The sequence below is a fragment of the Xenopus laevis genome, chromosome 7L (assembly GCF_017654675.1).
Source record: "Xenopus laevis strain J_2021 chromosome 7L, Xenopus_laevis_v10.1, whole genome shotgun sequence".
Taxonomy (NCBI): domain Eukaryota; kingdom Metazoa; phylum Chordata; class Amphibia; order Anura; family Pipidae; genus Xenopus; species Xenopus laevis.
Window position 1 is genome coordinate 126356954 of NC_054383.1, and position 20081 is coordinate 126377034.

The 20081-nt window shown below is 39.1% G+C and overlaps 1 long non-coding RNA gene across 1 annotated transcript; it reads left to right on the plus strand.

Moving 5' to 3' along the window:
* Positions 1-310: 310 nt before the first annotated feature.
* LOC121395707 lies at positions 311-5779 on the plus strand. Its single transcript, XR_005962631.1, has 5 exons — positions 311-376; positions 3181-3453; positions 4909-5039; positions 5117-5143; positions 5603-5779. It is a non-coding gene; the product is annotated as an uncharacterized LOC121395707 (long non-coding RNA).
* The last annotated feature ends 14302 nt before the right edge of the window (positions 5780-20081 follow it).

Sequence of the window (20081 nt, forward strand, 5' to 3'; positions counted from 1 at the left end):
GGATCTCTCCCCAATATCCCCATCCTAGGGCCCAATGAACAGATCACAACTAGAAGAAAACGGGCAGTTGTATCAAGGGCAACATCAACAAACTGATGTGGTCAGACGATCCAACAAGATTTTTACCCTACACTATCGACATCTGGTTGACTTTCAGCCAGATATTGATCGGGGAAACCCGTCAGAGGGCCAATAAGCTGCCGTCTTCATCCGTCGGCATCTTATATCTGTCCATGTATGGGGGCCTTAAGGTGCGTCTGATGCAATCACAAGCTCTTTTTATTATGCTAATTTTGCCTTTTGTTTACAGCAAAAGAATTTCAAGATAATGCAATCCAGGAGACACACAATGGCATGAACCCACAGGGGAATCAAGGTAAGTTTCCATGTAAATGATAAACCAATGATAAAGGAGCAGTTGACATCGGAATCATTTAAAGGAGAAGGAAAGGCTAAAATGAAGTAAGCTTTATTAGAAAGGTCTATATAAATACACCAGTAAACCCTCAAAGTAATGCTGCTCTGAGTCCTCCGTCAAAAGAAACATCACATTTCTTTCCTTCTATTGTGTACTCATGGGCTTCTGTATCAGACTTACTGTTTTCAACTTAAACCTCCAGGGCTAGGGCTTGAGCATGCTCAGTTTGCTCCTTTCTCCCCCTCCCTGCTGTAATCTGAGCCCAGAGCTATGAGTGAGCAGAGAGAGACTCCGGCAGGAAGTGATGTCATACCAAGCTAATATGGCAGCTGCTATACTAAACAAACAGAGAGTTTCTAGAGCTGTTTACTCAGGTATGGTAAAGCATTCTGCAGATTAAATATAGTGGCTAATCTATTGGCAATACTGCTTTGGAAGTTTTCCTTCTCCTTTAAAGTTATTTATTTCTTTGTTCTTGGTTGTGCAGCTCCTTTTTGGTTCTGAGATACAGCTGGAATAGGAAAACCACTTTCTCCCAGTAACAGCGTATTAGTAAGCCAATTCTCTTTATCTTTATTTGGTTGCCTCCACATGGCTGTTCTGACCTATTAGAATAATCACAAATATAATATATTAATTTCCTGCAGAATTACCTTTTGTGAGTATGTCTCATATATTCAACCATATGCCAGAATCTGGGCTATAAATAGATGTTGCTGGTCCTATAACTTTATTAGGGCTCCTACCCTATATCCTTATAGAAGATATTCTGCACAAATGTATTAAATATGAACATAAATTTGGCACCTTACTCACTGCTTAGTGTTTATCTGCCCCTGCAATTACACCCACATGTTTTTGTTAAAATATAGGTACAGGTATGGGATCCGTTATCCAGAAACCCATTATCCAGAAAGCTCCGAATTATGGAAAGGCCATCTCCCATAGACTCCATTATAATCAAATAATCCAAATTTTTAAAAATGATTTCCTTTTTCTCTGTAATAATAAAACAGTCGCTTGTACTTGATCCTAACTAAGATATGATTAATCCTTATTGGAAGCAAAACCAGCCTATTGGGTTTATTTAATGTTTATATGATTTTCTAGTATGAAGATCTAAATTACAGAATGATCCATTATCCAGAAAACCCCAGGTCCCGAGCATTCTGGATAACACGTCCCATATGTCTATAAGAAAACCCTTGTCCTTTTCATGGACTTAATGAAATTGTATAGTTCTGTGTTGCGCTGCATGGAAATAAATCCCAGACATTTGGGAAAGTACCAGTAATTACTAAATCCCTAATGCTGTGTGAAATATTTGGCTGAATACTGAACCCTCATTTGCATATGTTAATTAGGGGGGAAAGAGACATTTTTGAATACCTTGGTTGTGTGATGAAAAGTCACGTGATTTTTTGGATTCGGTTCTGCCAGGCACTTGGATTTGCTCGAATTCGATTACTGCTGAAAAAAGCCGACTCTTGGCCAAAACCTGGATTTGACCTTTTTCAGCAGTAATTCTCATAAAATTCAGACTACAGGTATGGGATCCATTATCTGGAAACCTGTTATCCAGAAAGCTCCAAATTACGAAAAAGCAATCTCCCATAGACTCAATTTTTTCCAAATAATCCAAATTTTTTTTATATGATTTTCTTTTTCTGTGTGATAATAAAACAGTAGCTTGTACTTGATCCCAACTAAGATATAATTAATCCTAATTGGAGACTAAACCAGCCTATTGGGTTTATTTAATGTGTATATTATTAGTAGACTTAAAGGGATACTGTCATGGGAAAAAACATTTTTTTCAAAATGAATCAGTTAATAGTGCTGCTCCAGCAGAATTCTGCACTGAAATCCATTTCTCAAAAGAGCAAACAGATTTTTTTATGTTCAATTTTGAAATCTGACATGGGGCTAGCTAGACATTTTGTCAATTTCCCAGCTGCCCCAAGTCATGTGACTTGTGCTCTGATAAACTGCAATCACTCTTTACTGCTGTACTGCAAGTTGGAGTGATATCCCCCCCCCTCCCTTTTCCCCCCCAGCAGCCAAACAAAAGAACAATGGGAGGGTAACCAGATAGCAGCTCCCTAACACAAGATAACAGCTGCCTGGTAGATCTAAGAACAACACTCAATAGTAAAAACCCATGTCCCACTGAGACACATTCAGTTACATTGAGAAGGAAAAACAGCAGCCTGCCAGAAAGCATTTCTCTCCTAAAGTGCAGGCACAAGTCACATGACCAGGGGCAGCTGGGAAATTGACAAAATGTCTAGCCCCATGTCAGATTTCAAAATTGAATATAAAAAAATCTGTTTGCTCTTTTGAGAAATGGATTTCAGTGCAGAATTCTGCTGGAGCAGCACTATTAACTGATTCATTTTGAAAAAATTTTTTTTTCCCATGACAGTATCCCTTTAAGGTATGAAGATCTAAATTGCAGAAAGATCCCTTATCTGGAAAACCCCAGGTCCTGAGAATTATGGATAAAAGGTCCCATACATGTATCAAGATTTCATCAGGAAACCCCAGTTTCCTGCATCTGCTCCTATTTTTTTTTAAATTCCCATAAACTGTGATAAAGAGAAATTATAGCTTGGTGTCCTCTATAAAGGCCTCTCACACCCAAGTTTTTTAATTTGTTTACAATGTTTTTTTTCTGGAATATAATAAGATTTGTCCATGGGTATTCCTGATAAGAGTATAGAAGAATAAACTAAAAGTCTCTTTGCTTCTGTCCAATGCAGCTTCTCTTGGCCAATGCCGGCAGTACTTGTTCTGTAGCCAAGGGGAAGAACTGTGGGACGACTATATGGTCATCACAAACGGAATGGAGAGAAAATACTGCCACTTCAGAATGACAAAGCCTAAGGGTACCGCAAACTGCACCCGAAACTCCACTGTGACTCTGACTAATGACACTTGTCTGCTCTTGGACACAGCGGATATAAAGGATGGCACTTTGACTTTGGAATATGGCAAAGGACACAAGGGGCAGTTTGCACACTCCTCGCTCATAGGTAAGATGTTTTCTAAAGGAAAAGTACAAACATTGTTGTGAATGCCTTTTACAGAAGCAGCAACATTGCAGGTTGTTTTACCTTGAATATAAGAACAAAAATGCTGCTGCACAAAAGCCTTAAGGGCAATGGCACACGGGGCACTGTGTCACCTGGCAGAGACTGGCAGTTGCAGTGGGCACAACATTTGAATCTCATAATCATATGAAGCTGCATTCTTCTGCATTTTTTTGTGTTGAATAAGTATTTTCGGGCATTTTGCCATCTGTCCGGAGTGTGATCTCCCTACAAGTCACAAGCACCGGTGTGCCCTTGCCCTCAGGCGTAATGTTTTTATCTGCCTGTTGGGGTTAAGGTTAATTAATGATCTGGGAATTCACTCATTTAAGCATCTTCCATAAATTGGATATAATTTCATTAAGCATTTCATTAAGCTTTACTTGGGCAGATAATATTACAGCTATGGGATCCGTTATCTGGAAACCCGTTATCCAGAAAGCTCTGGGTTACAGCAAGGCTGCATTTTATACAAATAATCCACATTTTTACAAATGATTTCCTTTTTTCTCTGTAATAATAAAACCATATCTTGTACAGGTATGGGACCTGTTATCCAGAATGCTTGGGACCTGGGGTTTTCCGGATAATGGATCTTTCCGTAATTTGGGTTTTCATGCCTTAAGTCTACTAGAAATTCATTTAAACATTAAATAAGCCCAATAGGCTAATTTTGCTTCCAATAAGGATTAATTATATCTTAGTTGGGATCAAGTACAAGCAACTGTTTTATTATTACAGAGAAAAAGGAAATCATTTTTAAAAATGTGGATTATTTGGATAAAATGGAGTCTATGGGAGACGGCCATTCCGTAATTCGGAGCTTTCTGGATATCGGGTTTCTGGATAAGGGATCCTATACCTGTACTTGGTCCCAGCTAGGATATAATTCATTCTTATTAGAGGCAAGACAATCCAATTGGGTTAATTTTATGTTGAAATTTTTTGTAATAGACTTAAGGTATGAAGATCCCTTATCTGGAAAACCCCCTGTCTCTAGCATTCTGAATAACAAGTCCCATACCTGTAATATTATTGTATTGTATGCGACTGAAATTTAATTGTAAGCTCCTCTGGGGCTGAGAATTAGGGTTGCCAGTTTTACCTGTGGGTAACTCTGGGTAGCGGGGTCCATGATGCAATGGGGCGGACCGATGATGTGAGGGGGGCTATGATGTGGCGATCAGCGATTGGTCAATCTCCGAGAACCTTGCTTGGTTAATTTAGAAAACAGGGCAGGCAGTTTAGGGATGTCCAGGTTACAACCCTACTGAGAATATTGTGGCCAACTGAGCTTTCTCCAGAAAACATCTAAAGCAAAAGTCACTTCCCAATTAACCAATAAACATGGGACTGTGTTATGTCATTAAACTGTCCCCTAATTCTTGTTCATTTCAGGGTTGTGCGATGTTGGGAGATATGAACCTGATGCCAGTGGGTTGGTTCGCCCATCACCAAATGGAGTTGTTGGAGGCACCTTGATGGTAGTGTTATACCTTATACTTTGGATATAAGAAATACATTAAAAGGTATTTTCAGCACTTTCTTCTGCCTTGACCCAATTTGTTTTTACCCAGGATTCATGAGTACTTTCTCTGTCCAACAGGAACCAATCACGAGGCTCCTCTAAGCGGTGAGTATGGGGATTCAATTAAATGGTTCCTTGCACATTCCCATGAACTATTCCCATGACTATCTGTTCTCATACTATACAATTTAACCCAGTGCAGTATACATATAGTATTATATTTGTATAATGAGAATTCAGGCCCCATATTCTGCCAAAGGAAAACTTCACAAACTCCAAGCTTTTGGGTTTTTCTTGGGAGAGCATCGCTGATAATTCTCTTTATTCCCTTTGATTCATATTACCCCATTTACCACAATATTCCAAAATTTTAGTTACATTCGTTTTCCAAGCTAAAGCTGGTGAAATCCACAAAGCTGCCCTATTAGCTCATCACATGTACCATTGCCTGTATTCCAGCAAACCAGATATTGCTACAAATCATTATGTTTTACAGATAAAGGAAACAGCAATATATTTATATCTATATATCTATATAACAAGTCCTCTCTATTATGTGTTTAGTGTGGAACGCTCTGAGAATGAGAGAAATGGACACGTACCCACTGAGGACATTGAAATGGGAGGCTAAGGAGAAGAAGATGGAGAAGACATGGCCCAGACAGTAGAATTATTAAATTCTGATGCTAATTGCACTGGTTTCTGTGCTGCCATGTAGTAATTATCTGTATTAATTACTAATCAGCCTTATATTGTGACATTTCTATTCTATGTGTACTGTATATTGTGAGTGGCTCCCTAAGCTCAGTAAGTGACAGCAGCACAGAGCATGTGCAGTGAATCAGCAGAAAAGAAGATGGGGAGCTACTGGGGCATCTTTGGAGACACAGATCTTTACTGCTAAAGGGCTGTGATTGCCTTGGGCTGGTACAGAAGCACAAAACATCATGTACAACATTTCTACCTACTTCTCCTTTAATTACTATAATGATGTATGACCAGGGCTGAAACTAGCAGCAGGCAGTCTTCCTTTGCTGATTGTGAAACCTCCTTTCCTCAAGGTCTTTTAATGGCCTGTGTTCCATCTCAAGTCACAGTTTAGCCCAGTAATGGTGAATCTGTATGTTCACTTTTTATTCCAGGGTAATTCGTGGAGCATTACCTAATCCTGTATACAAATTGTATTCTGTTTAATAACATAATGTGCCTCATTTGGCCTGTGCCTCATTTATAAATGTGCCACTTTCTTTCTGTGGGTAAATGTTTAGCTGTTGCTGCCCTGCTGGGTTCTTACTTCATATAAATACTGATTATTATTATTATTATGCCTTATATTATTTTACTGTTGAGCTATTACATATTTTTAATGAGAACAGAGGGATATCACAGGAAACATGTTAACATGTATTTTGTTTAGAACATCTCAAACCAGGGCTAACAAACAATTCTGTATTTACCTGGGAGAAATATCTTTTGGATACGGAGTGGAGTGACTTATCCTTTATATAAGTTCATCATTTTCCCCATTCTCTTACTACAAAGAACTGGAGGAAGAATAAAAACCCTGAACATCCTGTAAAATAAATCAACGGCGGTTTGCTTTTGAATCACATGACTCATTTACAAAGAAGTAATGGAAAACTATGACTGGAGCCTCACGCATTTCTGTGTCTTTATAGTTCACAATAGAAGATTTTTCCCTATGTATTTGTATAATGTCTGACCCTCAAAAAAATCTAAGCCTGTGTATTTTACCGTTTCTTTATACCTATGGAATTTACTTTATAAGCATTATACTATACAGGTATGGGATCCGTTATTCAGACAGTTCCAAATTTCAGGAAGGTCAGTTCCTATAGAGTCCATTTTTATCAAATAATTAAAATTTTAGCTTTTTCTGTGTAATAATAAAACAGTAGCTTGTACTTGATCCCAACTAAGATATAATTAATCCTTATTGGAAGCAAAACCAGCCTATTGGGTTTGAATAATATTTAAATGATTTTAGTAGATTCAGGGGCAGATTTATGAAGGGTTGAATTGAAAATTCAAATTCGAAATTCAAATTTAAAATTTTATGGTCAAAACTGTTAAATTCGACTAGGGAGTTATTCAAACTCGATTCGAGTTTGACTTTTTGCCACCTAAAACCTGCCGAATTGCTGTTTAAGTCAATGGGAGAGGTCCAGGGATCAATTTTGAGTTGTTTGCAGCCTTCCTGACATTGACTATTTCAAATTTGAATAGAATTCGATTTGATTCGAATTTTCAAATTAGATTTTTCAAATAAATTTCGATTGGTCAAATTTTGAGTTCATGGGAGTTTTTAAAAACTCGACCCTTGATAAATGTGCCTCCTCATGTAAGGACAATTACAGAAAGACCCCTTATCCAGAAAGCCCCAGGTCCCGAGCATTCTGGATAACAGGTCCCAGTGAATATATATCCCAGCGCACATCATTTATCAAATAAAGCATATTACAAATGAGTCACATTTTCTCGTTCATTTCACAAATATTTATAAAGTAAAATAGAAATGAACCACCTTATTAGGATTGCCACCAACAGGTGTTGACCCAAACAGTTCAGTTTTCCTTAAGCCTCTTTGGGTCGCAACTGTCTGTTCGTTTTTCATCCTTGAGAAACATCATCATGTTTTGATTACAGAGGGAGAAAAAGCAGATCAGTCAAACACGAGGGATTGTCATTGCTGTATTTTAGAGCTTTTTGGATAATTAATATTCTGTACAATCGTTTGGCCCATATAAAGATATATATATATATATATCACTCCAATTCATAGTGATTGAAATTTCTTTAATTACTTGCATCTGTGCAGTCAATGTTTTAGCCCAACATTTCAAACGTTGGATGCACAAATGCAAGTGATAAAAGAAATTTGAATCGCCCGATTTTGAATCGTATTATCAGGCTGCGGTGCTCTCTACTTTATTAGACTATAATAAATTGGATTCACTTTGTCAATGGCGTACAATAACTGACTTGTGGATTGGGAATATGCTTCATAGCTTGCCGTGGGTACAGAAAGGTAGTATTCCTCAACAGTTTAAGGGCCATGCTCTGTTAGATAATTGCTTGGCGATATGGTTTAAAGTGAATGCTAAACTGGGCTTAGCTCCTTACCCCTCACCTTTGTTCCCAATTAGAAATAATTTGGAATTTTTGCCTGGGCAGTTTGACACTGGATTTGATACGGCGTTTGCTTGTATTAACCCATTATTACGACACTTTATGGGCTCGCAGATAGACCCAGTTCCAAAAGCTGTACAGACGAAAGAGAGATGGTCTTACAAGGATCATTGGTGATATCAGGTGCAAACGACAGTAGCGAGACCCCTTACAGCATTTGAACAACTTTGTGCATTAGACGCCCCGTTAAAGCATACTTTATCACTGTTATATGGTATAATTATAGATAGGAAATACCCTGCATATCCGTCCTTTACCAAGCAATGGGAAAAAGATCTGAACATTACGTTATCTAATTGTGAATGGGATAAGGTGTTCCAAACAATAAGTAAATGCTCTATTAGTAATAGGCTACAGGAATCCTCATACAAGTTGTTATCTCGTTGGTACAGGACTCCGGTGGTTCTTAGGAAAATGGGGTTGGTGCCTACTGATCTCTGCTGGAGATGTAACAGCAATCCGGGAACATTAGATCATATTTGGTTCAATTGCCCAAGGATCCAGATATATTGGAGGGAGATATTAGATATATGCTCTTTGATTGTTGGGGAGCCAGTTAAGAGAAATGCACCTGCTATATTGTTATTTCACGATTTTGCTCCTGACGGTTCAATAAGAAGAGACTTGCTAAGACACCTTCTTATAGCAGCTAAAGCACAAATTCCTATGTTATGGAGAACTACGCTCTCCCCTAGTAAGGACAAGTGGTTTCAGTTAGTGACTGAGATATGTGTGATGGAGGAACTAACAGCCTCCCTAAATAATAAATATGCGAATTACATTGCTACGTGGTTGCCGTGGAGAGAATACATAACGACAGTTGATCAATAGCTTAATATTTTTCTGAAGACTGTGTAGATCGGGGTTTTTAACAATTTATAGACATTTCAGAGGATACTTACCAAATCGAGACGGGTAGAGATAACACCTGTTTCGCTGATAATGGTATAGGGAAAATTATTACTGTACTGGCAGCGACCTTAACAAGATGTTTTGTCAAAGCAGCATACAAGTTTTGTTTTGTTTTGTGTGATATATAGATAGGCAAATATGACTGATTGAACTGTTTTTTTTTGTTTGGAAATTATGTATAATTTGAATGCAAGTCTTGCACGGTAATTGTTCAATACTCGTGATGTATGGTGCATATGAAATGTATGTATATATGCATATTTGTCAATAAAACTGATTACAAAAAAAAAATTTGAATCCCTATGAATTGGAATGCGGGTCTATGTGAAGATATAAATGGGTATTTGACCCTGCACCCACAATTGTATCAGAGCGCAGCTGCTTGTGACTAAATAGATATATATTATACAATTTGACAACAAGAATAGTGATTGTGACATTATCTAAACAATAACCTAAATGTCAATATATATATTTTTTGTTATATTCAAGCCATTCCATCAGTGTCTATAACAGGGATTACCTCAACAGAGCAAACATGGCAACTCCCAGCCTTTGTTATGTGGATTTTTATACATTAAAGGGCCAATTCACTAACTTCGAGTGAAGGATTCGAAGTTTTAAAAACTTCGAATTTCGAAGTATTTTTTGGGCTACTTCGACCATCGAATGGGCTACTTCGACCTTCGACTACGACTTTGAATCGAAGGATTCGAAGTAAAAATCGTTCGACTATTCGACCATTCGATAGTCGAAGTACTGTCTCTTTAAAAAATACTTCGACCCCCTAGTTCGCCATCTAAAAGCTACCGAAGTCAATGTTAGCCTATGGGGAAGGTCCCCATAGGCTTGGCTAATTTTTTTTGATCAAAGGATATTCCTTCGATCGTTGGTTTTAAATCCTTCGAATCGTTCGATCGAACTATCTGCGCTAAATCCTTCGACTTCTATATTCGAAGTCGAAGGATTTCAATTCCTAGTCGAATATCGAGGGTTAATTAATATATATTGTCTATATATATATATATATATATATATATATATATAGACAAATACAAGAGTCCTCTGCACTCAACCCATTATCAATATATTTAAGACAGAGACATTTTGTGCTACTGCTACTGAAAATGCCTTACCCTTTAAACAACACAGGGATTGTTTGTCCATATATTACAATATATTTAAGCTGAACAACTACGTCACAGTCATCCCATATCTGGCCAGTCCTACGCTCAATTTTATCTGATTCATTAAGAATTCTATTGCTTCATTATACATTTTACACAGGGACTAAGTTTTACCTGCAGCCGGTGCTAAACCAGTACCAGACAGATTAGAGTCTGTAACCAGCAGCTCATTTAATGCCCAGGAGTAGAAGGGCAGGATTATTCTACAGAAATTCTGAAAATGATCTGTACAATGTTTTCAAGCTAGAAAGGAGCATTGTGAAAGTGCCCAGTTGGTGCCCAAGACCTGGACATAGCCTGGTGCAGCCACCGCCAGATCAGAGAAGTGATGATGTATCTTATCCCTTATTTATTGGTACAAGGAGAGAACATGAGTCTGAGGAGTAGAAAGGCACCAAGGGAAACAGGAGAAGCTACACAAGGAGATTTCACCTTCCTCTAGATCAGCCGGCAGGTTACACTGAGGCAGAAAGGTTGTAGTTACCTCACAAGGGGGTCTATTTAGGAAACCTCGATTTTTTTATGGTCATGCTTTTTAGGGGGGAAAACTAATTTTTAGAGGGAAAAAAACTCAAATTTTTTGAGATTTATTATATCCTGAAGCTGCTAGCAATCGGAAAATACTCTATACAAAACCTGTCACGGTCATGTAGAAGTCAATGGTAGAAGTCCCTTGTAGTGATGGGCAAATTTTCAGCGTTTCCCCGAAAAATTTGCGAATTTTGCGAAACGGGGAAAATTTAGCGAAACGGCGCCGGCGTCTTGTTTTTGACGCCGGCGGCCGTTTTTTTACACCGGCGGCCATTTTTTTTATGCCGGCGGCCCATCACTAGTCCCTTGTACAATTTGAAGATATTGTGATCTGCGCTGAGTTTGGTCTGATAATCCAAAAAAAAATCAGGGTTTTTCGGGCGATAACTCAACAAATCAAACCAATCAGACGACAAATCTGAAAAAGTTGTGCGATTTGACTTTTCGCTCGATTTTGTCGAGTTTGTTTTAGACAAAAAAACATAAACATTGGGTATAAAAAGGCTTATTGTCTGTAGGATAAACAGAGAATGAACAGCAGATAACAGAGAAACTGATTCGATTACAATGGTTGCCTGTGTCAACAGAGATAACAGGGCTCAGATAAGAAGATAATAAAAGATAAAAGGGACTGGCTACTGAAACATGTCCTGAGTGAGAATACACCAATAAAGGTGACTGCAGACTAAGTACTGCTGATTCCTGGTCTGTTTTTAATCTCTACAAATTGAATGTGCCGCCCCTGGACCCTGCCGTCCTAATCACAGGCCCTCAAGTGCCTTATGGGAGATACGGCCCTGTACCCACCCGAGGTTACACTATTGCCAGTGGAAAAGCATTTGCAGCAGCCACTTGGGGTACAGCAGATTTATTGTGGGTGACTAATCTCCCTTAGGGAAGGAATGAGAGGAGAAAATCCTGAATAACTGATAGAGGTGGTTCATATTCCCAGCTGCTTCCTTGTATTACTCCTGATAATCAGTTTGTATGGAGATGTACACTATGAATACAATTAAAGCTTTAACTTTCAAGCAGTTTTACAATTCATGTCTTTCGCATCTTTCTATTCAGGCCTCTCCTATTCATATTCCAGTCTCTTATGCAAATCAGTGCATGGTTGCTGGGGTAACTTGGACCCTAGCAACCAGATGGCTAAAACTGCAAACTGGAGAGCTGCTGAATAAAAAGCTAAATAAGTCAAATAAAACTCTCTACATCATACTTTAAGTTCATTTAAATGATACTTTAATTATATCTTAGTTAGTCAGGTACAAGCTGCTGTTTTAATATAACTGATAAAAATGAAATCATTTAAAAAATGTTAATTATTTGATTGGAGATTATAATGGAGCTTTCTGGATAACAGTGTTCCAGATAACGGATCCCATGCCTGTACTTTATATGGTAGTTTTCCCCATTGGGAACTAAATGATATACTGTATTTATTCACACGAGGGGCCCCTCCAAGCGCTGTGCTATGTTTGTTTGTTGGGATTTGATATTTTAACCTAAGTGGAGTGTAAATAAAATTTCTATAATTATTTTATGGGTTCTTTTTGCACATAGTTAATCACGTGGCTGAGATACTCTGGACCTACCAGAATACAGTCATTTTTCAGTGTGTTTGGTATATTTGATATAGTTACATAGATGCCAAGTAGGCCCAGAGTGTCCAAGATGGGAGTTGTAGTTCATCTTTAGTGTCGATCCTAATGATAATATCTCTACATGTATTGCCTGATCAGATGATATTAGTTGGAGACTGTCACTACTAGTGATGGGCGAATCTGTCCCAGAGAAATTTGCGAAACTCTGGAAAAATTCACAAAACAGCGAAAAATATGCGAAAAGGATTGAAGTCAACGGGCGTCAATTTTTTTGCCGCACGACAATTTTGACCGGAGCAACAATTTTTATTGTTTTGTCCAAATGCATTAAAGTCGATCGTTGTCCAAATAATTTTAAAATCAACAATTTGTTTGTCGCAGTGAATTTTCCCGTAGCGAGTTTGTCGCAGCAGTTTCGTGAAAGCCTACGCCGATGGTGGGATCTGAAAATTTTGCGCGAATCCAGGCCTGCTGTATAAATTTGCCCATCACTAGTCACTACTAAATCTTGTACACAACTTCCCGTCCTCTAGTGCAGATTCACAAAGACTTGTGTCGTGCCTCTTGCCTGTACACGAGTCATTGGGAGTTTTGATGGCAATGTAAGAGTTGCAGTGAAAAATCTGCTGGTTCTGCAAAGCTGCTGCTTCACACACATAAGATCACTGATCCATGAAACATTTCCAGCTTCATTTGCATCAAAAACAATTTGTGGATATGGCTCTTAAAAAATGTGCGATGTGCTTGTGAAAACACTAAAGCTACACTAGAACCCATGTAGCCAGGGAATTTCAACTGATGACTTGTAAACTAACAATAGAGTCAGTTCAAAAGTGTGAGGTCTCACCTCCCTGGTGGTCCAGTGGGTCAAGGGGGTCGGCGGGGACAGCGGTGATGCCGGCCGGCTCCTCAGCAGGGACACCCGCAGCGTTAGCAATCCTCCTCAGTGCCTGATCTTTGCTAGGGCGCGCGCGGCACGCTTCTTCGGGGTTGTAGGCGCACTAGCGCTGGCGTGATGACGCCGGCGCGCAGAAAAGTGGCAGATTGTATTTGTCAGTGCCCGTGATAGGATTTGTTCCTGGTGCTTAGCTGTTGCTATTCTGATTCAGAAAACCTGTTATTGACTACCTGTTGTGACCCCTGCCTGTTCTTGATGATTCTACTTTCTGTATCCTGACCCCTTGCCTGATATCCGACGCCGATTTTGCCTTATCCCTCTGATTGACTTCCTGGTTTGACCCTTGCCTGCCTGACTATGTTTGTTCTCTGCCTGCCCCGACCCGGCCTTTTCTGATTACGATTTGTCTCACACTTTGTACTGTGACCTTCAGCTCAAAGACTCTTGCCTTACAGTTGTGCCCCTCTGCTTGTCTAGAACCCTCGCCTTGCACCTCTCGTTTTAAGACCTGGTGGCATCTGAGTAGCTGAGGGCTCCTCCCGAAGCCAAAGGCGGCTGCTACAGGCGGAAGCACGAGCCGAGACCAGGGTGCTTGCCATCGGTTCTAGATTTAGGGTGCCAGCCTTTACATAAAGTTTGGCTTGACAAATCCATTCCGCTTAAAGGAAAAAAAAATTCCTCATTGTATCATAAATGTTTCTACAAATGCATCACAAGCAGTTTGTGTCTCCCTCTCTCTTGAAGGTGCCCTGTGTAATTCATGAAATATCGGCATGACTCTCATATTCAATGTACATTCTGCTTCTATCCCGTGAACTTTTATTTTTGTTCACAGTTGGAGGGTTATTTACTAAAACTTAAATCTGTCTAATTTTTTTTTATTAAAACAAAGTCAACCTACGTACCATCCACGAATTTACCTCATTTATCAAAAAATCAGGTAATCATATGACTTTTTTTAAATTTGATGCCCTTGAATTTTTTTGAGTTGTTGCCCAGAAACCTTTTCGGATACTTTTTTGGATTATTGTACAAACCCAGCGCAGTTGATGATGCCAAGAACATCCTCAAATTGTAAAAAGGAACATCTGCCATTTACTTGTACGTCACCTCGACAGGTTTTAGATGCTGGGTTTTCAGATTTGAATTGTTAGCAGCTTTGGGGGTATAATAAGTCTCAAGTTTTTCCTCTAAAAATTCAAGTTTTTCTTTTTCTCTAAAAATTCAAGTTTTTCTTTTTCTCTAAAAAAAATGTTTTTCCCATTTAAAAACTCAACCGTTTAATAAATACAAATAAAATAGTTATTTTGCCTTTACAGAGCAGATGTTCCTCTCAGCATCCCGGAGAGCAGGTAGGAGTGGGAACAGATTCTAGTTAAGATGAAAGTATGGACATACAACAGTTTCAAGGGCAGGGAGTAGTGATGAGTGAATTTTTTCACCAGCCATGAATTTGCAATGAAATTCTGCATTATGCCATCTGCAAATTTCTTTTTTTGCAAAACTGCGATGAAAATTTGCCGCAGCAAAATTAAGGGCGAGGAAGTCGCCAAGACAAAAAAGTTGCCATAAGAAAAACGCCCATTGACTTTAATGCATTTGGACAAAAAAGTCGCCATAAGAAAAAACGTCCATTGACTTTAATACATTTGGAGCGAGAAAATTTTTGAAGCCCATTGAATTATTCTCCGTTTTGGCAATTTTGTCCGCAGTTTTGTACATTTTTTTGCAAAGCAAAATGGGACAGATTCTCTCTCTCATCACTAGATGTATTTAGTTGTTTGAGCTGTGTGTCAGTCCAGTAAAGGAAATAATTTCCATCTCCCCTGTCTTGTCACTTGTGGAATGTGTTTCCATTCAATCTTCTGAATTGATTCTGTCTCCTCATGTTTAAGAAATCAAGTTTCAATAGGAGCTGCCACTCTATAAGAAAATGATAGACTGTAAGCTCTTTTGGGCAAATTCCTGGGTTACTTCCCCTAGTAGGTTGGGAATTTCCATGCCTTGTGCTGAGCGAATCAGCAATTCTAATGCCGTTATTGACTCCAGGCACATTGCCACAGCACAAGTGATGCCATCTGACCTATAAAACTGAATTACACCTAGCAATCAATTCACAAATAGCACAATACTACTGTAAATTGGTGCATCTTGTGCAAGTTCCACTGGAGAAAATGATGCTGAAAACATGACGGTTGACTTACAAAAATGACACTTAGCACTTTGCACAGCTTTTTTAAGTCTCCCCTAAAAGAATACTTTTGGGTTATGGGAACTTGTTGAGCTCACACATCCTGTAACTTTGTCTTCAGCAACTGGTGGATCTACAAGGGGATTGTGCCCTGGATCTACATAGCTGAGCCCCTCTGTTGGGCACTACCACTAATGCTGCAATTCACTACATCATTCACAGCAGCTCTACCTGCTTACTCATTTCTCCTCACTCCATCATATCCACTGAATGACTCTACTTAGAATCTAGCCCTCCTCTAGCTAATCCTTGTACCTGTTCCTCCTGATTTCCACTGAGCTCTTCTCTTGGCCCACGGATCAATCCTCGTTGAGACCCTTTCTCCACCCAAGCCTATGGAATCACATCTACCGTCTTGGAAATCCAATAGAAATAACTCAACCTCCACCTTCCATTTATAAATACTAACATAAACCCTATGATACCCAGTAAAAAAGCATTGCAACCACCTACAAGACCTTTTATCCCCCAGTTATATTAGCCATCTTACCCACACTTACACAATGTCATTCTATAATTCCAGGCATTAACAATGTACATATTAAAGACTAGATGCCTCAGGGGTGTCTACTTGATATTCCCCTAAATCTATATATTGAAAAAAGCTTTTCAACATGATAAATATAAACACAATCTCATTTGGACATTACGGACAAGTCTACCTATTTCCAGCAATTTTTGTATTCATTACATTGTGATTTTGCATTGTACCTAGAGAATGTGATCATGGCAAGACCAAGGTAGACCATCAAGAGGATCCTACAGAGGATGTTGAGGAGACGCAGCCAATGGAAATGCAGTTGAGGCCCAGGAGAAAGTAATGGGTCAAAGGATGGGATCTCAGTATTATCTTCACCAGAAACAAACACAAACCATGACTTGGCAAAAGCAATAAAGAAGCCAAAGCAAAAAAAAAAAAAGAGGAGTAACAAGGGTTCAGTGAAGGAGCTGAGAGAGACCAAGGTTCCGCCATCACATTCTCTATACAAAATTATTTGCTTATGAAGATGATACAACTGCTGAAACCAGGTGACATTTATGTAAAGTGATGATCATTATACTTAAGCTGGCCATAGACGCAAAGATCACATCGTACAAATGGAGGATTCGTACGACTCTCTTACGACTTTCGGACCGTATGTGGAGTGCTCCGACATTTGTCGTACCATGCCGATCGGTCGTTCAGTCGTTCGGACAGGTTTGAAAATTTCTGCCGGCTGCCGATCGTATCTCTGCGTGTATTGATGATCTGATGATATCCATGAAACCTCTGACGGAAGTACACGACAATATCCTTGGCTGCTGACGGAAGTACGTAGGACCAGTCGTAGGTTGAACGTATGGAAACGTTCACAACGAACGTTCCCGGCCACATATTATGGCACAAACCCCTTTTTCCCAAATATGTTACTACATAACTTAACTCTATAGCTGGTTATGAAATGCTGAAACATACTTGAAACTCAACACAAATTTGAACAATAAAATGTTTTATTTCTCATACTCTCGGTTTTGTTTCATAAATATATCACAATATATTCAAATATTGATAGCATTGTGACGATATTAGAAAAAAAGCTGGGTGCTGTGTCCAACTGTGGGCCGTGGACCCAAACGCTGCAGGCTCTGCATGAGCAACTGGGACAAATATTATAACAACATTTTGCTCTAGTCTACATAATAAACAAGTATTTTGAAAAAACAAAACTTTTCAACACGTTTCTGAACACATTTAAAGAATAAAGAAAAAAAAAATGATTCTGTGTCATTCTCCATTTCTCCTATCAGACCAGTGATTTGTTCTTGAAGTAATAGTATGGCTTCCCCACTGTCAGCTCTCAATGCAGCTCCTTAGTTTGGTCTGGTAATGGATTCTTTTTTACACATTTGTTTTATCAGGTGTACAAACTGCCACTTCCACATCTACAATAAAAGATAAAAATAATTAATTATTGAAATTAGTTATTGAAAAAAAAAAACACTTACTACACTGTGTACAAACCTGAAATTGGCATTGCGAGGAGCTGTGGGTCTGCTCCGTCATATCCTCCTGATTTCCACCCAGAAAGCCTTCTATCACCTGTACCACTTCAGCCACTTCTGCTGAGGCTTCTGCTGAGGCTTCTGCTGGGGCTTCTGCTGAGGCTTTTGTGAGGTCTATAGCAGAATCCTCACTTGGTTGTGTTCGGTTTCTTTTGGCAAGAAGTCTTGCTTTCTTGATTTGTTCTAAATATAAAAGACAGAATGATAAGCAGAAAGGAAAACATAGCTGCGTTATAACGAACGAACGTGGAACTTGTTATTGCAAGTCAATATTATGGTTTCAAGAGCACAATGGAATGTTTTATGTTCTGCTGACGTTTTATCCATGAATACATTTCACTTCTGTGTCCCTTAAAGGAGCAGTAACATCAAAAAATTAAGTAGCTATGGGGACAGCCATTCAAAGGAGAAAAGGCTCAGGTTACACAGCAGATAAGCTCTGTAGAACATAATGGTGTTATCTGTTATCCACTATTTAACCTGTGCCATATAGACTTTTTTCAATTTCCACCATTGCTACTCAGCAGCTTGTTTATATAAACTATAGTAGTACTTATCTGTTATCAACTGTATATCCTGTGTCTGAATGGCTGTCCCCATGGCTACACAGCAGCTTATTTATATCAACTATAGTAGTACTTATCTGTTATCTACTGCATATCCTGTGCTTGAATGGCTGCCCCCATGGCTACACAGCAGCTTGTTTATATAAACTATAGTAGTACTTATCTGTTATCTACTGTGTATCCTGTGCTTGAATGGCTGCCCCCATGGCTACACAGCAGCTTGTTTATATCAACTATAGTGGTGTTTCTGAAGCAAACACACCAGTTTTACCAGTGCAGGGCAACAGTATACTATATTGACATTCCTTTAAAACACTTTCATTTTTTGGTGTTGCTGTTCCTTAAAAAGATTGACAAAAAACATAAATGACGTATCTGTGCAATGAATGCTTTATTTATTTATTTTTACACAATTTCTAATTTCCAGCAAATTTCCTTTTAACAGATCCTGTCATAATAAGTTAGGTTGAAAAAAGACACACGTCCATCAAGTTCGCCCTTTTTACTTTTTTTAACCTGCCTAACTGCCAGTCGATCCAGAGGAAGGCAAAAAAAACCCATCTGAAGCCTCTCCAATTTGCCTCAGAGGGGGAAAAATTCCTTCCTGACTCCAAAATGGCAATCGGACTAGTCCCTGAATCAACTTGTACTATGAGCTCTCTCCCATATCCCTGTATTCCCTCACTTGCTAAACACCATCCAACCCCTTCTTAAAACTATCTAATGTATCAGCCAGTACAACTGGTTCAGGGAGAGAAATCCACATCTTCACAGCTCTCACTGTAACAAACCCCTTCAGAATATTTAGGTGGAACCTCTTTTCTTCTAATCGGAAAGGGTGCCTCCTGGTTTCTGGCATCTGTAATGGGTGCCTGTGATGTTTCTGCACTGGTCCCTGATCCTGGAGACGTGGTTCCTGACTCTTGCAAAGTGGTTTCTGTTCCTTTTGATGCCCCCATTCCGGGTCCTAGTAGTGTTCCACTTATTGGACTAAAATGTATGGGGGGGCATTCGACTTTGGGATTGCCCGGTGGTCGATCCTCAAGGGGGGGGTAATGTAAGGACAATTCTGGAGGGGTTCCTGTGCCACAGACCCTATGTTTGCAAAATGGGTTTAGTTTTCCTTTAATAGCTCTTCAGCTTGAAATGAGCCACATGCAGCTTGGCAACAGGGGTAATAGATGTGCCCTAATAAATGCCCCTATGGACATTGACTCTTAGAGTGGATGTACTGCATGCAAGTAGCTGTTTAGGGCTAGTAGCCTAATTTACACTAAAAGGGTGAATCTCGTGCCAATCCATTAGAAGGCCAAGCTGACGGAGTGAAGGAGTGATGACAGGGTGGCTACATAAAAAGATGCCTGAAATGGTTCAGCAAAGGCTGAATGCAGGAGAATGGGAAGTGGTACTTGAACATAAGATGCAGAACAAATTAAAGGGAATTTTAGACATGTTCAGTTTAAGAACTGGTTGTATGATTTTTGAGCTCCTGAAATCAATAAAAGAATTGCATTTTTTTTATTTAGTTTATTTATGAATGTGCTTTTCTGCCTTTTATTCTAGCATGGCACAGAATATTGTTATATAAAATGGTATCTTGTTAGTAAATGCTGTACTCATTATAGGACATAATTCTTGTGTCCATTGTTACCCCAGTGTCTTTATATTTACACACTCCTTTACCTCAACAACACGACATTGCTCCTTCTGTAGCTACAAAAAACCCCTATACATTTGCTTTTCCCATCCTGTACTTTTACACAGCCGCCATTAACCCATATTTCCCATTCTGTATGACTGCATGTCCCACACTTCACTCTTTCCCCTTCTATTATACT